This window comes from Dasypus novemcinctus, chromosome 4 (assembly GCF_030445035.2).
Source record: "Dasypus novemcinctus isolate mDasNov1 chromosome 4, mDasNov1.1.hap2, whole genome shotgun sequence".
Lineage (NCBI taxonomy): Eukaryota > Metazoa > Chordata > Mammalia > Cingulata > Dasypodidae > Dasypus > Dasypus novemcinctus.
In genome coordinates this window covers 45,220,824-45,243,226 of record NC_080676.1, presented here as the reverse complement: position 1 = coordinate 45,243,226, position 22,403 = coordinate 45,220,824, and the positions used below count along the sequence as shown (strand labels likewise).

The 22,403-nt window shown below is 40.5% G+C and overlaps 1 protein-coding gene and 1 long non-coding RNA gene across 10 annotated transcripts in view; one reads left to right on the top strand and one right to left on the bottom strand.

The window, feature by feature from the left end:
• PLD1 (phospholipase D1) overlaps positions 1–22,403 on the top strand; it is a 248,749-nt gene that overhangs the window by 25,867 nt on the left and 200,479 nt on the right. For 5 of the 9 annotated variants that reach the window (XM_071214611.1, XM_071214613.1, XM_058295292.2 and 2 more), the window contains one exon: positions 3,971–4,029. The gene's annotated coding sequence lies outside the window, so the exon portion shown is untranslated. Of the gene's footprint in view, positions 1–3,970; positions 4,030–20,307; positions 20,491–22,403 lie in introns of those variants that run through there. The other 4 variants (XM_058295295.2, XM_071214609.1, XM_058295298.2 and 1 more) reach the window with 2 other exon arrangements.
• Positions 5,842–22,386, bottom strand: LOC131278205 (uncharacterized). Its single transcript, XR_009185477.2, has 2 exons — positions 22,257–22,386; positions 5,842–6,052 (listed from the first exon to the last, which is right to left on the bottom strand). It is a non-coding gene; the product is annotated as an uncharacterized lncRNA (long non-coding RNA).

Below are 22,403 nucleotides of genomic sequence, written 5' to 3'. Positions count from 1 at the left end.
TGTTTAACAACCGGCTCTCCAGAAAACAGTAGTGTGTGTTTCCATCTATCTATCTATCTATCTATCTATCTATCTATCTATCTATGTATCTATCTATCTATCTATCTGTGTCTGTGTCTATCCATCCACCCATCCATCTATCTACATACACAAGGCCATATATATGTATATATGTCTATAATAAATTTTGATATAAAAGATGTGTAGCATACAATTTATAAGTAATAAAATATGAAATACTCTTTATTTTAAATTCCATATAGCCAATTAGTTCTCACAGAATGTTTTTGATGATTTCTGCTCAATGTATTCATAGCCTATTTGAGGTTAGTTGATTAAAGAGGACACTTGTGACGTGAATGTTGGTTGGTGTTTTCCTTTACAGTGTGGAGTTAAGATGAAAGTGAAACAATGGAGGCATACCTTGGAACTTCACTTGTTCATTAAGCATCTTCTTTATTCATAATAGCAGTTTGTCAATGTTGGAAGAATATTTCCTCAAGTTTTTTGGTTTTATTCACAATGTAACAGCTGTAGTCATGACCCATTTAATAACATTTTCTCCATCACTTTCTTAAGTTTAAACCATCAACAAAACAAAAATCAAGCTGTGATTTGTAGCATGTAGCAATATCTGTATGAAAATACTCCCATTATGGTTTTTTAATTTCAAGCCAGGAAGAGATACATAGTAGTACAACATTATATAGCTTTTCTACCATAAGATGCAATAGATGTAAATAACCTCAAAAGCACAGACAATAGTAAAATGTATTTGAATAATAAGGAAGCAGTGTTTTGAGTATTTACCTTTGTTTTTAATATAATTTATTTCATTGTAAGTTTATATAACTTAAGTTTAAATAAGTACAATGTTTAATTGACTCACAAAAGCCTTTTCAAGGCTCTCAGGAATGGGTGAGCCCATTCCACAACTGAAATGATGTAGTTTTAGAAGACCTCTTTGGTAGTAATCTGTAGAAATGTTTTGAAGGGGAGTGGTCTGGAGGCAGGGAAAGTACCTGAACTAGAGCTGTATTAGGGATGAAAAGTAGGAGATAGTTTCAAGAATTGTCCTCAAATCCTGCCAGCATGAATGTTCAAATGAAGTCAGGTTAGTATGTGCATCTTACTGGTTTATGTTGCCATGTGAATACAAATGACCTTTAACAAATTTGCCTGAAGGTATTTTGGGGTCTCTGGAGACCTTTTGTGGTCTTCTGCTTTGGCTTCCTTGTTGATCTTCTGGGGTCCACCTGGACAATGGGATCTGTGCCAAGGAAGCCAAGGGACCAAACTCATGTTCCCCAAATTGCAAATCTAGGGAAGGGGGCTCCAGAAAGATGCTAGAACCTGGTGTGTACCCTGAAGAAATGTCTCTATCTCCCTTTGTGCCTGGGAGCCTCAAGTTTTCCATCACTCACAGAGTCAAGGGGAAAGATAACCTTCTTTACTTCTTTCTGTAGCTGCACACTGCAGCAGTGTCAGCCAGTCTGGAGCTGGGCAGGGGAACAGCCAGCCTCTCTTCCCTCTCCTGAATTGTCCTGTGGAAGCTCACAGAGGTCCCTTTGTCTGAAGGCTCCCTTCTGCCCTTGCTGATCAGCTGGCCCCCGATCCATCAACACAGCCAGTATCTGAAAGGGGTCATCCGGCCCTATCTACTTTCAGTAGATGAAATCAGCAGCTCTTGGTGATTGAATGGAAGGGTGCTGCTGGGATACCTGGTACATGACACAGCCAGTAACGAAACTATGCGATATGGAGGGCTGTGGGGCAGGGAAAGAGGATGGAACTGAGGTGCGAGATGGAGAAATTTAATTGTGTTCTGTCTTGAGCTTGATAAAATAGGTGCTTGCAGGCCTTCCGTGTGGATCTTTCAGCAGATGTTGGACATTCATGAGTGAGAGGATCAGGAACAGTGGTTTGGGGAGTAGTAAGGTTATGGAGAAAATCATGAGATCCCCGTCCCCAAGAGGACGTAGAATGAAAAGTGACGTGGTTGACAGGTAGACTAGGTGGAGTTCAGAACCTCAAGGAACACCAGTGTTTAAAGGGTGGTGATGGGGGAGGCAGCCCGAGAATAGGACAGAGAGGAATATTCAGAGAATTCTGAGGGAAGGAAACGGCATGAACAAAGGAGCAGAGGAACAAACAAGTGTGATGTGCGCTTGGGAACTATTTGGCCCATTGTGTTTATGTTTGTAGTTTCCCAAGTTTATCTCTTCAGAGTTATGATTATGTTAACCTTGTCTCCCTTCCTCCCTCTAAGAAATGGAGTCAAAGTCTCTGCAGTATCTTAAATGACCCAGGGCCAGGAAGACATCTGATGCTTTTGTACTGTGTGAATACTTTGATCTAGCCTTTTAGAGTCGTTGAGGAGAAAACAAATTTCCTTGAAGCTGAAGGTGGGGGAAATGTCACCTTTTTCCTGTTTGGTGCTTCTTGCTGTGTTTTCCATATTAATCACTTCATTTTCCCCTTGGTCACGGGCCTGACATTTTTCTCTCTCACTGTTGTCAGCTGTCTGGTGCGTCAGGCAGTTTTTCACTGTGATTCAGCAACACAATAGAGCTCAGGCTGACAAGGTTACTGCCAAAAGTGTGTGTCACTCTTGGTGGTATGTTCGCAAACATCCAGCAAGCCCAGTGCTACTGAATTGAATTACAGGCTTTGAAACAATGTGGTTTGCATCAGCAAAAATATACCCCAGATATATGTTCAAGGGCTCTTGGTTTGGGGGAAATTAGATGACTCCAACATATAAAGACAGACCCCATTAAAGATAGACTAGAGTGAATTTTCTACAGCACGGATCTGTTGAATAAGTGGATTTGGATGTGACCACAGTCTTGCCACATGAAATACTATTCCATGGGAATTAAAGTCAGTGGCTTTGTGAAAGCATTTATCGCAGACTGTTAAAACTTTCCTCATATTCTTTTGCCAGAGTATAGAAGCATGGAGAAATAAGGATGGGTTTCTACTGTGGTTGTTTGTCTGCTGTAATCCTCTTAAACAACGGGTCCCCCTGTGCACGGCAGCAAAATTAAATACAGCTATATCTTATTATGTGACAACTCAGATGTGGAATAGAGAATACAGCCCTTGTATCAGGTAGGAATTGTGTATGGTGTCACAAGTCAGATGAGGCTTTCTCAGAAACCTCGCGGTCTGGTGGAGAGATTAACAAAGCCATTCTGTTGGCCTGCACAAAGCCATCTTGGCTGTAAAGCTTGGGAAGCACAGGGCCACCAGGAGTCAGCATCCACCGGGTGCAGGGATCCCATGTCCCGATTGGCAGGAGAAGAGGGGACCGCATCTCTAAAGAAGGGTCTGAGAACACATCTGAATATTACATGAGTGCCCCAGGGCTTCTTGGAGGCTGGTTTCAAGGCAGATGCGGGAGAATTGCTAAGCTCTACCAAGAAGTCAATGCAGATTCTGAGAAGTGCCGGGAATGTCACTTCATTGTGGTGAGATGTGAATTGTAAGGGTTCTCACCACAGTGTGCTCTGCACCCTACTTCCTTGAGAGGTCTTCTAAACTGGCACTTTGTCCTGCTCCATCACTTTGTGCTGCTTTGTTTCTTCTGTGCTCTAATAGGTTATGTATTTATTTGTTTTATTTGTTTTTACGGCCCTTCCCTGTGCCATGTTAGAATGAAAGCCCCTTGAGAGCAGGTATTTTGTTTTGTATACTGTGCTGTCCTCAGCAGCTGCATAGTAAAGTATCTGGCACACAGCAAGTGCTAATAAAGATTTGTTGCGTGCATAAATGAAGGATCTAAAAAGGAGGGGGAGGGGCAGATCGTAGAATTCTGTTTATATGGTTCTCTTATGCAAACTAATTATTTCCTAATAAATACTCCAGACCTTTTGGTATGTATTTATGTGGACGATATTGAGTAAGGCTGATTTCTCATTGCAAAACAGACTCAAATGCGAATCTGTCTTACCATTTCTGTTCCTAGGGCGCCATAAGAAACTGAGGAAAACAGCTCGGACTCTGAGAAGTGACCCATTTTAAAAGGTATGCTTTCTACGGTCAGCTAGAATGTGAGCCTCACGGGAGAAGGGGGTTTGACTGCTTTTGTATCTGCAGAGACTTGAACAATGCCTGGGCCAGAGTAGGCAGCAAATAAACTCCCACCTCTCTTTCAAAAATGGACCTTGGTACTTTCAAACAAGCTGTAGGACTGACCTCCTCAGAATCTTTCCCCCTGCTCTCAAACATTTCTGTCTCCCCATGCTTGCTCCTTATCTGGCTCAGGCTGCTTGGAAGTTCTTCTCTATGTGTTTATCTTTCTTTGATGCAGCTTCCTGTGAGACCCTCCCACTCACTGTTAAATCATTCCCTTTGGCTTACAGCTGCCCACGCCTCTTCCCCAAGTCTGGGCCTCCTCTGGATCCTGCTCACCTCCCTCTTTCCTTCCCTCTACTGCCAGGCTGCTTGAAAGCGGCTGGAGGGCCTGCAGCGCCCTGAGGCATCTCGGGGCTCTCCTCCTGCCCTGCCCTACTCTTCTGAAAGTGCCCCAGGAGGGTCAGCCGTACCTCTGAACCGTCTAACCTAGTGGCCTTGCCCCAGTATTCAGCTCCTCTGCTCGGGCCTGTTCGATCCTGACGACTCTCCTCCTGCTGAAGCTCTCTGTTGTGCCAGGACACTCCCTTTCCGCCTTGGCTTTCTGCATCTCTGGGAATGGCGGGTTACCCCCCACCTCCTGGCTTGAGTGAGAAATACTCATCTTTGACCCTCCTGCCTCCTTGCCCCCTAGCAACTCAGCTGGTGACCGAATCTTCCCTCAGTGCCTCCTTTCCATTCCCACTGGGGTCCTGGCCTGAGTAGGGGCCTGTGGCTCACACCGGGGATACTGCTGTTCCTCTGCCTCCGGCTTCACAGTGGTCTTTTCTTAAACAGAGATTAGATCACGTTGTTCTAGAGCTGTAATTCTTCTGTGCCTCCCCATCACCAAAGACTGGATTCAAAACTCCTTCACATGGTGTTTGAGATTCTTCTCCATCTGGCTGCCACCCAGTTTCTCAACCTCACTTACAGCTTCCCCAACTCTCTCTCTCTGTGTCTCTTTCTGCAGAGCTGATCAGTGCCACAACATGCCATGTGCTCTCCTGCTTTGGGACTGAATGGATGCTCTCTTTCCCTTGTCTGTTTGACAGAACATCCTACATCTCGGCCTTCGCTGACCTCCCATTTTCCATGCATGCCAAATCACTGCTGTCAACTCCAGTCTGCACAGCACTTTCACTCATGGCCCTACTTCTGTTGTTTGGGCCACGTAGGCTTCCTCCTCCACTGGTTTGCCAGCTTTCTGGACAGTACCTGTCTTTATTCATCCTTGATACTCAGTGCCTAGAGGAAGCATTTTACACAGTAGGTATTCAGTAAATATAGCAAAAATGACATAAAATTAATGACCTCATTAATGGACACAAACCAACTCCTGCAAAGACCCAGAGAATTTAAGCTCAAACAAATTGGCAATAGGAATTGCCAATACAGTTGGCAATAGAAGTACATAAACACAATTGTAGTAAGTGCTTGCTCTTCTTTATCTGCTGAAGTTCTCTTTGGATGTGATTTTTTTTTTTTTTAAATAAATGTGGAGAACAACATATTGGCTATTGTATAAATGCTCTTTTGTCCAGGAATGAACTGGGTTTTGTTGCCATCCTGACAGTACTTTCCTGGATCAGTGTTAAGGAGATATGAAAAGTTTTTAGAAAAATCCAACGAATTTGTAATAAAAGCTTGTTGTTTTATTTGTTGCTGTTTTCTTTTTGTCTGTTTCTCTTGGCTTTTATTTTATATACAGAGACAGGCTGTTAGAAAACCAGAGGCAAGCTGTTTGGTTTATTGAAGTATTAACTGAGTGAATTCAGGATCCTATGCAATAAAGAAAAATTCATCTCTGCTGCCTCCCTAGTGTTGTTGGCTTCTGAACCTGGCTCATTTTCTCAGCAGTTGGTAAAGTGATAATCTTGTTTCTCTCTATCATCCACCTCTTCAGTTTACAGGTCCTCATATCCTCCTTTCATCCCTGGCAAAGAGAAAATTCAGGTGTGCTTAAGAGATCACAAAGGCTCACTTTGTTCTTGAAACTAACAATTATAATGTTGTTTTTTAAAAATCTTTTTTTAAAAACCAGTTAATTCTAGTATTAGCTGAATTTCATTACATTATCAGTATTATCTGAATTTCATTACATTTCATTTCATTACATTAAAAGGATTATAAATAATCCTTTTTTTCAAGTGGGGATCCAGTCACAATGCTGCTTCCTGTAACTGGCATCCACCTGCCGTGCTATTCCCTTCCTCAGCCCCATCCCTGCCTCCACTTACACCACACCATGAACATTAAACAGGAAAAAAAAAAACAGCTTTAATTGTATTTTCTGGACATGTTGACATCCAAAGGAGTTGTGACATATGCAGATATATTTAAACTCCTTTCCTGGTGCATAAATCCATAATGTTTTCTCTTGGGTTCATGTGACTGTGAGGTTGTTCTTGGGTGCAGCATTTATTTCATACAGCCAGTGCTTGGAATGCTAGAGAACCATCGGCCACTTGGGGGCACCCAGGTATTTATTTAATGAAAAGACTGAAGGAATTGCCAAGGAAAAGTTCTCTCATCTCAAGAAAGAAGGGGAAAAAAATGCCCAGTGCATTTCATGATAGTCCATCCGAACATAACTACTCCAGCAATTAGGCCCGTGTTGAACCCAGGTGACTATATCTTAAGGAAGGAAATTCACCAGACAGCCTAATTTACTACATAGAGACAGTAAAATCCAGCCCTGACGCTGGGCGGGCCTTTTCTGCCAGGTAACTGTTTGTTAGTGGGTAAGGCTGCACAGGCATGAGGTCTCGAGGTCCTCAGAGGGAGGCCAGAGGTGGCAAAGAGCAGAGAGGGCAGTGACTGGCCAGAGATTTCACCTGTAAGCTCCCCCCTGAGGGCAGGGAGCATCCCTCTCATTTTTTGTTGCATGCTTAGTGGCTAGTACTCTGCTGGAGATGTGGAGATGTGCACCCAGTAAATATTTATTTAACAAATAGCTGGATAGATTAATTGAATCTAACAAGGAATGGGTGGGCAGAAGGCCGGAAGGTTTAAAGCCCTGATGACCTGTTGATCAAGGGAACTAGTTAGCATGAGGCATAACTACAAGACATTGGATGCATTTTAAGATGTATTTGCTTGGCTAGAAGATTTGAGTCAAGGGTAAGAATTAGGAAATCTCCATGTTACCTATTTTAGTTGGAATTTTATCAGGTTGAGATATTGTTTTGTATATATTGTAGACATTCAATAACTACCTGTAGTTTGGTGTTTTGAGTAGCAATCAAACAACATGGAAATACAAATGACAATTTCTGTGAAACCACTGGTACAAATTTATGATTATAAAGATGCTTTGAGACATAAAAGATTCTGAAATGCCTTTTGAATCCTCACATACTCAATTATGTTAAAAATATTTTTAGTGTTCCTAATTCTTTATCCTATTCTAATCTATTCTAATTCCTTGAGAATTGGAGGCCTAAATAACTGTTTATGTAACTCAGTTGCATTTACCCCACACACTGGGCAAACGGGACCCTGTAATGAAGGTGGTTCTGACAGTCGTTTCTAGGTGGACTCAGAGAGGCTGCTCCATGGCTCAGAAAGACACGCTTTCTGGGTCTCTTCATCAGCTTTGTAGCTTCAGCAATTCACTTTCATTGATTCTGCCAGAGATGGATGAACCCTACGCATTTGCCCTGAACACACTTGCTGGGGACTGATGAAGACCAGGATACTATCTTATTTTATTCTGAGAAATGACTATTTCCAAATAATCTGAAATAGTTTATTTGTGGGTAAAATATTCTTCCATCCGGAAACTCTGCCATGCAACCACATTAAGGTCACAAGAGTGCTTGGAGGGTACAGAGCAGAATAAAGGGAGCCTGGTGCTCTTAGTCATAAAGGACCACTTCCACCTTGGAAATGCAATCCTAGAAACATTCAGGGAGTGTCTCTTACATGCAAAGGAAAAGAAGCCAATTGCTGAACCCTTTCTATGTGGCAAGTGCTTGGTGCTTTTACACACTTGTTGCATTTTATCTCATTTAATGAATAAATCACGTGGAGAGTGTATGGATAAAATAAACAGTCTCTGCCCTTAAGGACATTATAAACCTGTTCCGTACAGTACCATGTCCACTAGCCAGCATATGTGGTTATCAAGCACTTGAAATGTGGTGAGTCGAGTTGAAATGTGCTTTAAGTGTAATATACGCACTGGATCACGAAGACAGTACAGAAAAATGTAAATATCTCATTCTTTTCATCACATATTGAAACTACATAATATTTTGCATAGACTGGGTTAAATAAAATGTATTATGAGAATGAACTGTCTTTTTACTTTTTAATGAGGCTAGTAGCAAACTTAAAATTATATTTGTATCTTCCATTTGTGTCTCATGTTGTATTTCTTTTGGACATTGCTTTTATAGAGTTAGGGTGTGTACATAAATTGCTAGGATTTAGGCTGTCATCCAAGATCACGGGAGGCATTTAAACTGACGCAAACATTTTAACAGGATAACTTGGTCATATCCCACAATGATAACATATGGATTTCTCTATGACTGATTCTAGTATTAGATACAGAATGCCACTCTGAAAATAGACATGTACTTAAATATCCATATGACTTCTAAAATATGTATTTGTACTGTCAGTAGCTGTTTACTGACTGGCACTGTGTTAGTCATTCTGTTTCCAATACAAAGGCTAATTATGCATAGTTTCAGATTCAAATATTAGAAGATCCTAAGGGTACCCAATAGCTTTGACTGCAGATACACAGTGATCCACTGGAGTCTGTATTTGAGCTGTGGAGCCTGCAGATAATAGGATGTTGATGGGCAGGGGAGGAATTGGTCCCGGTGGAGAAAACAAGAGCAAAAGCTCTGAGGTGAGGCAGGAGGGTTTTGTAGGAGGATTGGCGGTGGTTCATTTGCCTGGACATGGTGTGGATGCAGAGGAGAGGTAGGAGGCTGGAAGACCATCCTGGTATGGGAATGTCATTGAGAACATGGTGCTTTAACATGGTTTCTTGTAGTCAATTTGCAGTCCTTCTGAAATTCTGAATGCCTGAGTATTGACTTAATGCTTAAATGTTTTAAAATAAATTCTCATTAACTAATTACTTTTAGTCTAGGTTTTTGGGTTTTTTTGGTTTTTTTTAGATCTTCCAAAATGTGGTATTTATTTCAAGTAGCAACATGTTCTCTTTAGGTATGGAAGGATATGCTGAGAGACAAGGGACATTTTTTTCTTTTGTAGTCAATTTGTTGAGATGTTTGAAAAAAATCACGCCAGCTCCTTATATCTTATATTTCCTATTCCAGGAAATAAAAACCGCCTTTTAAAAAATCATTTCTAAGGAACTAGGGGAAATAAGAGCACAGATTGTCCAAACAAAGAGATTTATAGAGGCCAGAAGTGCTGAAAATGTTAGTTAAGAGTGTGGACTTTGGAGTCAGCCATCTGAGTTCAAATCGCAACTCCACCATCTACCAACTTTTCCGCTCACTTCCTCTAATATGCCCAGATCAGCAGTTTTTCAGCCCACCTAAGCCTCTAGTCCCTTGACTCTACCACATTTTTACTTTCCATCAGCTCCCCTAGTAGTCTTTCTCCTCTACTTAAGTTTATATTCCATTCGTGATCATTCTTCTCCTGCTATCATACTCTCACGCCAAACCTAGCCCTGCAGAAAATCAGCTCTCTGCCAACTCTGCCCTTTTCCCCAAGCAGGTGAGCATGGCTGGAGCTCTGATGACAGTACAATAACTCCCCCCAAACCCGCGCCGTCCCTTTACCCGCGCCCCCCATCTTGCTAGCCCTCAGGACTGGGGCAATCCTACCACAGGCCCTAGTCAGCTCACCCTTACCGGTGACTAATCCACATCGTTTCCTCTTTCCTCAAACCTCCAACATCCCCTCATGATCCCCTAGGAGCAGCCTGAAGAGAACCACCTTATTTCCTCACTACCAAATCCTCTGGCACCCACCCATGGTTCTGCCTCCCCAGCCCCACCCTTTACGATGGATCAACTGCGCGTGCTCCTGGCTGAGGACGACTCCTGAAATGGCCTAACAATTAAGTACCCACAGTATCCTCCCACTCGCTTAAAAAGGGCCTTCTGTTTACGGGATCATTCTCATCAGTCAAACACTGTAACTCTTCTTTCTTTAAAAATATCCCCCTTAGTCCCCTCCCGCTTCTCCCTATCTGTTCTTTTTTAAAGCAAAACTCTTTGAACAAGTTGTATGTCCTGTGTGTCCAGTTCCTCTCCTTCCATTCCTTCCTCTCCCCAACATTTTATTTTGAACATTTGCAAACATACATAAAGATTGAAAAATTATAAAGTGTGCACCCATATAACCACCCCTTAAATTCTATTTACATTTTTCTTTATTTGCTTTAATGCATCTTGTCATCTATCTATGCCTCTATCCCTCCATCAACCCATCTTATTTTTTGGAACATTTTAAAGTTCCAGGCATCAGTACACTTACTCCAAATACTTCAGTGTGCATGTTATTTGTTAGAATTCCATATTTGTTCATAGTTCTTTTTTATTTTGATGTAAAATTTATATACCCTAAAATGCACAAATCTTAAGTGTACCAAAGATTTCTGATAAATGTGCCTTGAAACGCAAATATCTAACAACATACAGGAAGGTGACATCGCCACAGAAAGTGCTCTCATGCACCTTCCCAGTCAATCCCCAGAACTCTTCCCTACCTTCTGTCACAGGCAAACACTATTTTGATTTTTTGCCACCACATATTCATTTTGCCTGTTGTAAAACATTATCAAAACAGAATCATATAATCTTTTGTGTAAGACGTATTTTACTGAGCATAATATTTTTGAGATCCATCCATATTGCATCAGTAATTCATTCCTTTCTGTTGGTAACTATTATTCCATTGTTTGACTTATCCATTTTCCTATTGATGGATACCTGGATTGTTTCCTGTTTGGGACTGTTATGAATAAAGATGCCATGAACATTTCTGTATGAGTCTTTTTGTGGATTTATGCTTTCTTTTCTTTTGGCTATGTAACTAGGAGTGAAATTATTGAGTCATAGTGTAGGTGTATAGTTTTGTAAGAAACTGCTAGAGCTTTATTCAAAATGGTTGTATTATTTTACGCTTTGACCAACATGTATGAGTTCAGCTTGCTTCACACCCTTGCCAACATTTGGTTTTGTCAATGTTTCTAATATTTATCCATTTTGGTGGGTATGTTGTCATATCTCATTGTGGTTTTTATTTTAATTTCCCAGATGAATATTAAATCATTGAACACTATTTTATATGCTTACTGATCATTAATTTATCTTCCTTTCTGCAGTATGGAATCAAATCTCTAGTTCACTTTTTATTGAGTTGTAGGTATTCATGATATCAGTTCTTTGTCAAATATGTAATTTGCAAATATTTTCTCCCACACTGTGGCTTACCTATTCATTTTCTTAATGTGTCTTTTGATGACCAGAAGTTTTAAATTTTGATTAAAGTCCATTTATTTTCCTTTTATGTTTATTGCTTTCTGTGTTGTCTAAAAGCTTTGTAATTTCAGCTTTTATATTTAAATCAGTATCCATCTCAAATTAATTTTTATGTATGGTTTGAGGTAGAAGTTGAGATTTATTTATTTTCATATAGATATAGTTGTTTTAGCGCAATTTGTTGAAAGGCATTCCCTTTCTCTATCGGATTCCTTTGTCACCTTTGTGAAAAATTCAATGATCTTATAAGTGTGGGAATGTTTCAGTGCTCTCTATTCTGTCTCACTGAACTATTTGTTGATCCTATGCCAGTACCACATGTGCTTGATTACTCTAGCATTATAGTAAGTCTTGAAGTCAGGTAGTGTAAGTCTTTGAACTTTGTTATTATTTTTTACACTTGCTCTGGAGATTCTGGGTCCTTTGTATTTCCATATACATTTTATTGTATTTATTTATTTTTTATTTAGTTTTTAAATTTCTCTCCACTTCCCTGCCCCCCCCCCCAGTTGTCTGCTATCTGTGTCCATTCGCTGTGTGTTCTTCTATGTCCGCTTTTGTATTCTTGTCAGCGGCACCGGGAATCTGTGTCTCTTTTTGTTGTGTCATCTTGCTGTGTCAGCTCTCCATGTGTGCAGCGCCATTCCTGGGCAAGCTGTGCATTTTTCGCGCTCGGTGGCTCTCCTTATGGGGTGCACTCCTTGTGCGTGGGGCTACTCTATGTGGGGGACACCCCTGCATGGCACATCACTCCTGCGTGCATCACCACTGCGCGTGGTCCAGCTCATCACACGGGTCAGGAGGCACTGGGTTTGAACCTTGGACCTCCCATGTGGTAGATGGACGCCCTATCCATTGGGCCAAATCCGCTTCCCCTATATACATTTTAGAACCAGCCTGTCAATCACTACAAAAAAGTCTCATGAGAGTTTGATTGGGATTATGTTGAATCTATAGATCAGCTTGAGGGGAACAAACAACTTAATTTAGTCTTTTAATCCATGAACATAATGGTTCATGTGTTCCTTTCTGTCCTCCTCTCCTGGATCCTTCTCTTCTTCCAACATTTAGATGTCGGAGGGCCCTGAGCCTCAGTTGCTACAGTTCTTTTCTTTATCTACTCTCAGTCAGTCTTATGGTTTAAATATGTTATTTAAAGCCAACCTACCATGCTTAAAGCCATCTGCCTCTGTATTTTCTATCTTTGGTCCTGAACCTCAGATTTATATACCCAACTTCCTAGTGATATTCATTTGGCTATCTTAATAGGTATCTTAAACTTAACCCACTCAAAATAGGATTCTTGGATACCCTAAAATTTACTGTTCCTTCTCACTCTCCACCACCCACTGTGTTCCCCAGCTCAGTAATTGGACTTTTCTCCCTGTTGCTTTTACAGTCATCTTTGATGCCTCTTTTTCTTTTATACCCCCACATCACAACCCACATCAAAAATGCTCTTGGCTCTACCTTCAAAATATCTCTTAGATCTTTCTACTTCTCACCATCCCTCAAGACACCATTTTCCCTCACTGGAACATTGCAATTTCTCCTAATTAGTCCCTGTTTTCTCTGTCTATTCTCTGCAAATACAACCTGAGTAATCTTTGAAAATGTCATAGCGTTTCACTCCCCTGATTGAAATCTCCCAGGGCCTTTCTATTATATTTGGGATAAGAACCTTGCAAGTGGTCTACAAAATCATATGCAAGCAATCAGGCCTTCATGTTTCCTCTCTGACTTAACCCTTGACTGTCGCCTCTTTCTTTCACAACACCCTGCCTATTCAGGCCTTTTTGCAGTTCTTCAACAGCCAAGCTCGTTTTGACCTCAGGGCCTTTGCAGTGTTTCTTCTACCTGGAACCTTTTCTCCCAATGCTTACATGGCTTAGTACCTTATTTCATTCAGGTCTCTGCTTAAATGTCACCTCCCCAAAAAGGCCTCTTCTGAGCACCCTTACCTAAAGGATTGTCCCCCACCCCCCACTCTCCTTACTCTTAATCTGCTTTAATTTTCTTCATAGCACTAAGCACTTTCTGCTTTTACATCTGTGTGTTTTACTTGTTGATAGTCTTTCTTTCCCGATAGAATATAAGTGCTCTGAAGTTTGTATCATTAATGCTGATAATGGTACCTGTCACCTAAGTAGGTGCTCAATAAATGTGTTGAATGAATGAATGAATGACATGGAGTAAATTCACTCTTCTGGCCCCATTTTCTTCATCCAAGAAATTGAGAAAGTAATGGTATTGACCTCATAGGGCAGATGTGCAGGTCAAATAAGATATTGGATATAGTAAGATATTGTGGTAATAGTGTTAGCTGTCATTATTGTAATTATTAAAAATAGAAATGATTTAGATCTCTTTTAATCATTGAACAAATATGTGAGCACTACGTAAGACAGAATTTGCCTATTATATGCCTTTTATGGTTGATTTCAGAGGTATAAGTTGTGTTCCATGGTTATTGATAACTTAGAGGAGGTAGACAGAAGTACATGAAAAGCTAAACAGTGTTGAATACTTAAATTGCCAATCCAGATAACAATAGAAGAAATGCCTCAAGGCATAATTAGTTGTCTATTGAATTTGCAAATGATGATTGCTCTGGGTGTTGAGAAATAAAAGCAGTTTTTAAAAATCAGGATGGTCCGTGAAAGCTTCATGGAGGGTGTGGGTTTGGGCTTTGGGCTTCCTCGCGAGGGCAGGGGACGGTTTTAAGCCTTTACTAGAGAGGAAGGGGAAGGACATCACAGGTGAGGCAGGGGCACAACCTACCAGGGAGGAAGAACGAGGTGCTGTGAAGAACAGAATAAATAAGTTGCGCTAGAAAGAGAGGTCTTATGAGGAAGCAATTTGAGAGGAACTCAAAGAAAACGAGGTAGGAACTAAGGCAAGTGGCTTTATGCTAAATGACCCAGGAGGCAACAGGAAACCCTCCCTTACTTTTATCAGGCTAGCACGGAAGGAAATGCTTCTGGGCGATTAGGCAAGAAGGGAGAGGAACAGGTCGTGGTGCTGCCTGGTTCAGCCCTCTCTTACCCTGCATCCACCACGGGCCGGTGGATGGCGTGCTGAGTCCGTGGAGATGCAGCAGCAGGAGGGCCCAACAACTCTGTTCCTGGGGCCACTGGGGCCAATTTTGAAACTTCTTTTTACTCACAAGAATTCTCACTCTACTTTCTAGGTGACTGACTAGGAGACAAATGACAGTTTTCATGATGGATCTTTATTAAAAAAAAAAAGAATAGGGAACTTTGGAAATTAAAGACTGTAATAACATTTTAACCTGAATATCAAATCCTTGACTTGTTTTTCAAAAGAGTGTATTGTCAGGGAATTTAATTTTTCATATAAATCTTTATTTGCATTGTGTGTAAAAGGAAAGCATATATTATATGGGATGAGGCCAAAGTGTGAGCTGATCAGTTTAAGAAAAGTTAGGTTATCTAGCCAACCTTGAGATAACATTTACTTGAAAGAATATAGTTTTGTCAACATTCGTAGGAACCTAACAGGGTCCCAGTGCAGGCACCTTTTTTGTTGTTGTTAGTACCAAGTTGCAAAATTGCCAAGTTGCAATAACAAAACAAAATTTTCCATTATTGTCAAATAGCATGTTGGAGGGTTAGAATAAATCAGAGCAATTGTAGCAAATAAGAAAATGACCCTGTAAAAGCAGAAGAAGCAAAATAAAACAGAATAATAAAATATAGATCTGAGCTATGACAGATGTTGCACAATAGGGAATGAATGTGAAGACAACGAGACATTGTCATTAACACAGCCCTGGCAACACGCGTCACAGATTAAATAATGAATGCACGTTGGAGGGCACAGCGAGGACAGAACAGTTAGCACGTTGTTTCAGCTCGCTCATCTAATTTCAAAACTAATTGCTTACATAAAGGATTCTGCTTTGGTTATAGTCGAGGGAAAATTAAACAGTTGCCCTAGTATAAGTCTTATAATTCAGCTTGAATCTCTCATCATGACTGAATAAAATGGCTTTGAGCAAAGAATCTGATTTAATTGTTAACCCTGCCTGCAAATAGAAGCCTGAAGAGAAACACAATCCACTCATTGACTCGATTCTGTTCTCACTCTTCCTCCCTCTCCTGATCAGGTTCTAGCTAATGGGATATAAAGAAATGGCTCTTCACACGCTCTGCTGTGCCGTGACTTCGGCCCCATAGAGTGGGTGGTGTGATGCCAGCTTGCACCGTGGAATGGGCCCAGGGCCCTGGGCCCGGGGTTTGGATCCTCCTTGAGCTACAGGTTCCTGCCGACCCAGAGGTGCTCAGGTTTGGGCTGCCTGCCTTTTCCTAGTCTAGGTCTTGTGATGATCTAATGAACCCTCATATGTGAGAGCACTGTGTAAGCAAATGGAGGGATTGTTATTTAGGGCATGGAGTATGGTGGTAGGAGGAGCACACATCGGAAGTCCTGGGTTAGTGTCCTGGATTTTAATTCCGAGTCCATCTCATACTAGGGTCCCCCTTCCTGAAGGCCGTTTTTAAGTGTCTTCCTTTGGTTCTTTTTTTTTTTACCTCTTAAATCAGATGTTTTTGACTTTTTTCTGCCTTTGGCAGTCTAGTGAAGTGAGTGGGTCCCTTTTCAGAATAATGTTTTAAAATGTGTAACATTAAAACACATGGGATTATATAAAAAAAGAAAAACAACAAAAGACCACATGGGATTACAAAGGAAACCAATTATACTGACATACAGTTACTAATCCACTAAAAAGTAAACACGTGATGTATTACATATCCTTTTTTAATGCGTTACATAACAACGTCTAGTGGCAGGTCTAAAAAATTATAATTTTGCAGTAGTGATGAGTGGAAATGATACTTTAAGATAATTGCAACTACTGGGGTATGAAAATATCTTTGGTTTCTATTAGTGACAAGGTACTATTTTACCATGGATTATTACCTACAGTTGAAATTGAAGGAAATGCTAAATTTCAGTTAGAGGTTAGTAAAAAATAAGATGAATTTTTTTTCCATCCACATTCTGAGACCCTTCCAAATTTTGTCTCTTACCCTCAGAAATCCTTTGCCTAACACTTCCTCCTTTGTTTCTGCCCTGCATTCCCCAGGGTATCTCCTTGTACCCTGCCCCGCCCCCGGCAGCCTGCCCTTCTGGGCTGGTGATGCTAACTCTGCACCTCCCACCCAGGCAGAGGACGCCAGTGCCAGAGCTGCATCGCCTGCGACCTGCTGCACTTCTACCCTGGACGGCCCCTGGGACCTCAGACAGCTTCTGAAAGGGAACTCATCTTCGTGGCCACCCACCTTCCTTTCTCCCACCAGCCTGCTCTTCCTCCCGTGTTCCACCTCAGTGAATGGCTTTAATAACTGCAGACTGCCATAGGGTCCCAAACCCGCTCGGGCAAGGGAGCTGCTGGGCATTGTGGCTGCCATATTTCTTGCCAGGATTACATCACCAACCTCTCTGATAAAGCTAGTGAATGTGTAAACTTGGAACTTTACCTGGAATGTCTTCTAAATTCCTGCTCACCCTATAAGGCCTAGTTCCTCCTTCTCATTCCAAGATGCACAGTGGGTCACTTTCTGACTGAAGACCCCTTTATGGCGCTGCTTTGCCTCCGTGATGTGACATCAGAGGACTCTTGTCATGCTTCTGCTCCCGCTCCACCTCCAGCCTCACAGAGCTCCCTGCCATCTCTCCAGTGGCCCACATGCCGTCACCCTTTTTGCCTTCACAGGTCGAGCGCCCTCTGCCAGGATAGCCTGTACCTCTTGTATCTCCGTGGCTAATTCTCTTACTCATCCTGCATGCCTCACTCCTGTGGCTGCTTCTCTGGACAGCATTTCCTAGCCTGCGCCTTCACAGAGGACTGTCCACAATGTTGTCATTGTCCACCCTTTCCGCCCATCCTCCCACATTTGACCAGGGTCTGGCATGGTTTCATACAATGGAGGACACAGTTATTAAAGACATGGTTAGAAACTCTGATGCTAGAACCAAACTGCCCGGGTTCATATCCCTGTCCTCCACTAGCTGTATGATCTAGGTAAGGTACTTGCTTCAGTTTTCTCATCTGTAAAACTAGTATAATAATAGAGTTGTGAGGTGTAAGTGAGTTAATATTCTCTGTAAAGCACTTAGGAAACATGCCTGGCTTATAGTAAGAGCTCCATAAATATTAGCTATTATTATCAGTTTTACTTTCAGTAGTGTGGCTTGGACTCATTTAAAGGTCACCTCCTGCTTTACTTTTATTTTTGCTGGGATTTTATTAAAGAGTGTGGTCTAATTTGGTACTCAGTATTTAACTGTTTTTCATCTCAACTGAGGCGGATATCAGTTGTTTATTTTAGCAGAAATAAAGCAGAAATAAAATATGTGAGAAGAAAAGGAAATTGTTTTTGACAAAAAGAGATGGAAAATCCTGGGGAAATGGGCATTGAACAGAATGATGGTGAAACAGTCCCACTAGTAGTTAACTAAGGGGATTTCCCCATTTCTTCCATTTCAGACATTATGTTGACCTGACAGGAATTTTTCCTGCAGCTCTTTGGGCAAAGACCAGATCAATGTTATTTATCAGAGAATTTCTTTGTGGAATGCAAATCATCATATATTCTTCAAACCAGATCCACATAAAAGAGGTCATTTTGAATATAATTACCTTTTTTTTTTTTTGCATAAGGATTTCCATATCCTCTAGAGATATTCCACTCTTGTAGAAAATTTTAAGAAACGATCCTTACCACACTTCGTAGGTGACATTAATGTGCTCTTATGACTAATCCTTCTCTCCCTTTTTGTTTTTCTTCCAACATCAAAATATTTCCCCTGTTATTTGTTCAACTGTTCCAGTCTTCTCTTCGTTTCACCACCAGATGGGGTCCTGGAGCCTTTTGGGGCATCAGCCACTTGCCTTGAGGCAAGTTTTCTTTTCTCACTCAAGTATTTGTCTTGCTGGCCTCATTCTAAAATGACTTCATGGGAAACTGTTTAACCCTTGAACTGTTTTGTTTTTTCCCCATAATTTTTAAAATGTAACATTTCCTAATAACTGGAACTGACAGAAGCTTTTCTTTTGAGTTACAGAATCAAGGGAAATATTTTAAATGTCAAAATATACATGCTGAATGTGATTTCACATATAACCACCAAATACTATGTGAAATGGTCTCTTATCTTGTTCAGCTAATATACTAATGGATTATGTTTCATGTTTCATAGGTTTTGAGAAACTTGAATTTTACAAGAAATACATGTAAATCTGTTTGGCAACAAGTGAATCAAGTTTTTCTTGGCATATTTGCCCCAACTTATGTTTTAAAAGAAACCATAATTAAAATTAGGAAATCTTGTCCAATAAGTTAAAATAGATCATATTTAAAGTAAATGGAAGTCATGAAAGCAAGTCTTTAGAATTAAAACTGTTCTTGGAATTAAGTATGTACAAGAAAATTGTATATATTTTGAAGACATTATGTTAAAAAGCTGAGCATGGATGCTTAGATATTCTTTTTTTCCCCCAAAGATTTGTTTATTTATTTCTCCCCCCTCCCTCTGCTCTCTGTGTCCATTTGCTGTGTGTTCTTCTGTATCTGCTTATCTTGTCTTTAGGTGGCTCTGGGAACAGATCCTGGGGCCTTCCAGAGTGGGGGAGAGGTGATTTCTCTCACCACCTCAGCTCCCTGGTCTGCTAAGTCTCTTATTGTCTCTCTTCTGTGTCTCTTTTTGTTGTGTTATCTTGCTGCATCTGCTCTACGCGTTGGCCGGCACTCCTGCGCGGGGCTGCACTCCTGTGCTAGGTGGCACTCTGCTTGGGCCAGCTCACCACGTGGGCCAGCTTGCCTTCACCAGGAGGCCCTGGGTATCGAACCCTGGACCTCCTGTATGGTAAACGGGAGTCCAGTTGCTTGAGCCACATCCTCTTCCCTGCTTAATCTGATCTTAAGCAATATATTGGAAGATTATTGACTCTGCTTTAAAATTTAACTGTGTGAAGGAAATTATTGATTATGTTTTTCTAGAATGAAAAAAATAAATTTCTTACTTTGAAAACATAGTGATCTTAAGTTCCATTTTAAAAGGCAACTGAATCTTTTTATCTTATAAACAAATCCCGAACAAAGATGGTGAAAATGATTTATGAATGATTTTCAGATTTACAAACACCTAATCAGAATTAGAAGCCTAAAGGTTCTTTGGTAAACATTCCTCTTAATTTATATATATTTTTTCGAACTTAGTGATTGTTACAAAGTTTTAAGCATATTTAATGGCTTTAAAAAAATCTGAAAATCCTTAACTATATGAGTTTGAGTCTCAGAAACAATAACTTCTTGTGGCTCTCTGTGCCATGTGAAATTGCAGTACCAAATATTCCACCACCACCAACTTACCAACTTTGACAACAATATAAGAGTTATTTCATGGAGCTAAATGCAGGGCAGACTGTATTGTCCTTGTTTGAAATGAATCAGTCACTTTAATACAGTGTCTTATGGGAAGGGAGTGAGAGTTCTCTTTAAGTTTGTGCTGAGTTTTCTTGGGCAGCAAGAACGAAAATAAAGCACAGAGCCTTTGGTCATTCTGTCTGTGGGTTTTATTTCTCACAGCAGCCCAGTGTCTACTTAACATACGGGGAGTGGTTTCAAGTTCATTACTGAAGCTTATAGGCTAAAGTGCTCTGTGGGCTTGGCTCTGCCCTGGGTTGCCTTTAGGGAGCCCTCCAGAACTGGGCTTGAGAACAGGACTTCTTTCCCAGTTTATGTGGATTCTCAGGGTAGTAAATTATTTTCCCCTCGGCTGTCAGCTGCTTTGGAGATTAGTTTCGTAGTGAGGATTCTTTCTCTAACACAATATGAAGCGACTACTTTCACAGGGTCATCAGGTTAGTAAATAATGTTTTGAACTTGCTGCTGCATATGTTGGATTTTCTCTCTGTGCTCCTGGGGTGGTTATGTGACAGACAGGGTATAGTTATTCTGTGGCTGCTTTTTAAAGAAAACATTGTGAGAGAGTTGATCCTATGGAGATTTTTAGGGGGTTATGCTTCTCCTATAATGTCTGCATTGTTTGACACTATTAAATATGAATGGAAACCAAGAAGAAATGACATATATGTTTTGGATTTGCAGCCTAGAAGTTTGTACTTATTTGTAAGCGTTTTCAGTTCCTTTTTCAGATGATATTCTTTGTGACCTGCCATTAAATCTTCTAGATATCACTATGATTTTGTACACAGTTGATTTTATTTTAGTCTTGAGCAATAGGCAGCAGTGTGCTATATAGCCCACCTAGCATTGTTGTCTTACTACACTTGTCCGTGCTTGTCTGATGCACAGTTTTCCCTTGGGCCTACTTCTTGTAGTTACAATTAACCAGAATATCATTTTAATTTTCTTTCTGAAAAGTCAGGCATTTTTCTAGAATGCCTACATAATACCTGCATAAGAACTCCTTTGGACAGCATGTACAGGTGAATTAAACTGAACCAAATCTCTCCATTGTCAAAATTTTTATTCTCAAGTAACTCAACAAATTGCCAGATACCTGTAGTAGTAAATAATGACTGTAAAAGTGGAGTGTAATTTGTAAAAACATAAAAATATTGTTAATTGTAATAAAAGGAAACAAGCCAGTAAAATTAAATGCCAAGAGGATATTTATCGCATTAACTTAAAGATCTATTTTACCTTTGATAATTTGTCTCTAAAGCAATATGGCATGACATTGTTTATAAGAGTAGTTCAATTTGATGGTGTCTTAAAGTTTACAATACTTTATGTGTATATATATATATATATGACTTCTCTTACTTTTATATTACATTTAAGTATGATTTAGTACTAGGTAGTGTACTGGTGTTTAACCAGAATATCATTTTAATTTTCTCTCTGAAAAGTCAGGTACTTTTCTAGAGTGTCTCATAAAAATACCTGCGTAAGAATTGATTTGGAGTATTGGGATGGATTAAGCCTGCTGATGAGAACAAAGTAAAATCTCACTGATTAGAAATGGAAATTAACAGTGTGGTAGGGGATATGATAAAAGGGAAACTCCCTGAAAGCCAGATTTTAGGGTTTTCCCAGAGAATATTCACACTAAATTCAGTTTTCTCCAAACATGTGGGGAAAGAAAAAAGACAGTACATAGAGTGTTAAAAATCTGTACTTTGGGATAAAGTATCTAAGAAAATCTTAGATTATTCCTGATTCTCAGTTTAGAATTCCCATTGCAATTTTTTCTCCTCTTGCTAGACTGGTTTAGTTTTATTACATCTCTGCGTTTTGACTAAAGTCAAGTAGAGACAGGTATTTTTCTCATGTTATGCCATCTCATTTTTATTTGAGCCTTCAACTGATTAATTTTTATCCAACGTGCTTTCTTGAGATGTCTTATAAATCTCAGATAGTTTACAAACCTACCTGATGACCCAGCAGCACAAGATCCCAATTTTCCTTAAAATAAATCTGAGTTTCAAAGTGGGAGACAAATGCTTAGACAAACTATTTCAACACGAATTGGTCCACACCCTCAGCGTCGGGAAAACTGAAGGGCAGTGATGATAAGGAGTAGGAGGAAAGAAATGAATAACTGGGAGTAATTGTGACACTGACATGGGTTTTCTGACTGCTGAACTTTGAGCGATCTCACCTGATAGGCCCTTCTGCTCACATGCCTGGTCACTCACCGTTCCTGCCTGTTGGCTTCGTCTTTGCGGTGGACAGACCTTGGGGAGGTGTAGATGCTTCCTCTGCTGTTTATGGCCTTGTCAGGTTCCCGTAATGGCTACAATGAACA